The sequence below is a fragment of the Myotis brandtii genome, unplaced genomic scaffold (assembly GCF_000412655.1).
Source record: "Myotis brandtii unplaced genomic scaffold, ASM41265v1 scaffold379, whole genome shotgun sequence".
NCBI classification, from domain to species: Eukaryota; Metazoa; Chordata; class Mammalia; order Chiroptera; family Vespertilionidae; genus Myotis; species Myotis brandtii.
In genome coordinates, this window is record NW_005364551.1 from 14,607 (window position 1) to 17,295 (window position 2,689).

The following is a 2,689-nucleotide window of genomic DNA, read 5'->3' on the forward strand; positions in this document are numbered from 1 at the left end:
AAAGTCTCATATATTACTCAGAGCTCACATTCTGGAAGAAGGTGAGGGGCTGGAAACGATTTCTCATATCCTGGAGAGGTCTGAAGTATAACCATCCTTTCAAAATTTAGAAATCTAGAGCCCAGTTTGGAGAAGGTACTGGTTGAAGGTCATTCATCTACTGGCAGTGTCTGAGCTAAAGCCCAGATAGATGTCTTTGTGCTCTCCTTAAGTGGTGATTTAACATATTTGTGTCAAGGACTTCCTCAAGAACCTCATGAAAGCTGCAGATTTTTTTTCAGAGGGGGTTAAGGGTACTTATCATAATTCTTTTTCATCTAACTTCAGAAGCTACATGGTCCCTTGAAGCACATCCATACCTCAGATTGCAAAATTCTATCAGAAAAACCCAAAATATGGAGAATCAGTCTTCAACAAATTAATGGTGGGGAAAAACTGGGGAGAGGGGAATATAAATGTTTAATATGTCTTAGGAAGTATAACAATCAAGATGTAGACCTTGTTTGAATTCTGATTCAAACTAAGTGTAAAAGGACATTTGGGGTGAAAACCAGAAAATGTGCATAGAGTATTGGATGATATTAAGGAATTATTTTGTTAGATGTAAAAGTCATCATGTAAGAAAATTTTTTTATTTTTTTTATTTTTAAATATATTTTATTGATTTTTTACAGAGAGGAAGGGAGAGAGATAGAGAGTTAGAAACATCGATCAGCTGCCTCCTGCACATCCCCCACTGGGGATGTGCCAGCAACCCAGGTACATGCCCTTGACCGGAATCGAACCTGGGACCTTTCAGTCCGCAGGCTAACACTCTATCCACTGAGCCAAACCGGTTTCGGCGAAAATTTTATTTTTTTAGAGTATCAGAATATTTAGGGTTGAAAGATGATGTCTGCGATCTTTAAAAATATTTCAACAAAGGAAAATATGAAGCAATTTTTGTAAGATGTTTATAATTAAATCTAGGTGATGTGATCTGGGGGTTCATTATAATACTCTTGAATTTCTGTGATTGACATTTTTCATAATAAAAAGAAAATACAAACAAGTCCTGCTCACTGCCATTCTGACAAAGATGAGGATTTCTAGGCTGTCACAGCCAGTACTCAGGTTTTGAGGTACTCTAAAGAGCCTTTCATAGACTTCCTGACTCTAGAACCACAACAGACTGTTTCGTCACTGTGGGGTTTTTGTTTTTTTATAATCCTCATCCAAGAATATATTTTCCATTAATTTTTAGAGAGAGTGGGAGGAAGGAGAGAGAGAGAGAGAGAAACATCGATGTGAGAGGCACACATCAATTGATTGCTTCCCACATGTGACCTGACCGGGGCTGGGGATCAAACCTGCAACCCAGGTGCATGCCCTTGGTGGGAATTGAACCCATGACCCTTTTGGTGGGCGGATTGACACTCTAACTACTTAGCCATACCGGTCAGGTTTCACTAATTTAATTTAATTTTTTACGAAGGACCCACTGCAAAATGAAGTAGATAGGTATTGCTATTCCCTTTCCTGGTCTTTCAGTGAATTTGTCCATCTGATCTATGTTGTCAAATTTGTGGACATAGAGTTGTTCCTCATAGTCCCACGTTTGTAATTTGTGCACTATTCTCTTTTTGACATAGACAAATAAACAGAGGCCAAAAAGGAGAAGTAATTCAGGTTGAGAATACAAAGCCAGCTGGACCATGCTTACTTTTGCTGCCTTGTCCAGCTGTTAGGTCACTCATTCCTTTTAAGGCTCCCTGCCCCATGCCCATAGCTCTCATATACTCCATGTGGCCTAATATGTAGTCTGGCATGGAAGAGCCAAACTATATACCTAGGGCTGTCATTACCCTTGGCCTCCAAGGTGAACCCAACTTCTCATAATGTTCTCTTTCACCACAAAATCAAACTCAGGTGGAAGAAGTAAAGTAACAAGAGAGGTGAAATGGAGGTAGCAAATGGCACAGGTGGGCTACTTGTTAGAAGCTGTTGGAAGACTCAGCTTAACTGGAAAGAGGCAGTTCTAAAATCTCCATGGTGGAGAGAGATGATTAGGAAAGGAACATGATTACTGGCAGTGACAACTTCCTCCACTTTACTATCCCTTTCCCCTAACTCTTGTCTCCTTAATTGCTAGAAGGATCATAAGTCCCTAGGCAATAGGGCAAGGAGAGGGAGCTATTTGAACTTTCACTTAATCTTCCAAATTCTAACATCTTCCCCAAATCCTATGTCCAGGTATTGAAAAAGGAAATGAAAGACATAGGCTTCCCTCCTTTTCTTTCTGCTTTAATCTCAAATGGCCTTTTCCTTTGTACCATCCAGTAATAAAGTACTAGCTAGAACTTGTTGAAGCTCTTTCCTTTACTCTGAGGGTCTCCTCAACATCCAACACTCCTGCTGTTTTGGTCTCAAGTCATCAGCATGCTATGATCAGGGAAATAGAACCTGCCTCCACCGTGTAACCCCCAAAACTAAGGGGGAAAATGCTGGGTTTTCTGACTCAAAAATCCATTTTTTTCTATTATATCAATGCCTCGTATTAATGTGAAATATACATTCATTTTTGTGCCAGGTGCTTTCCTTCCTATATAGTCTTTAGGAGAGGATGATGGGATACAAGAAGGAAGAGGACAAGGGCAGATTTTTCTGTCTGAAGGCCTCCAGAGGGTGAGCACCACTTGATTCTGGTTTT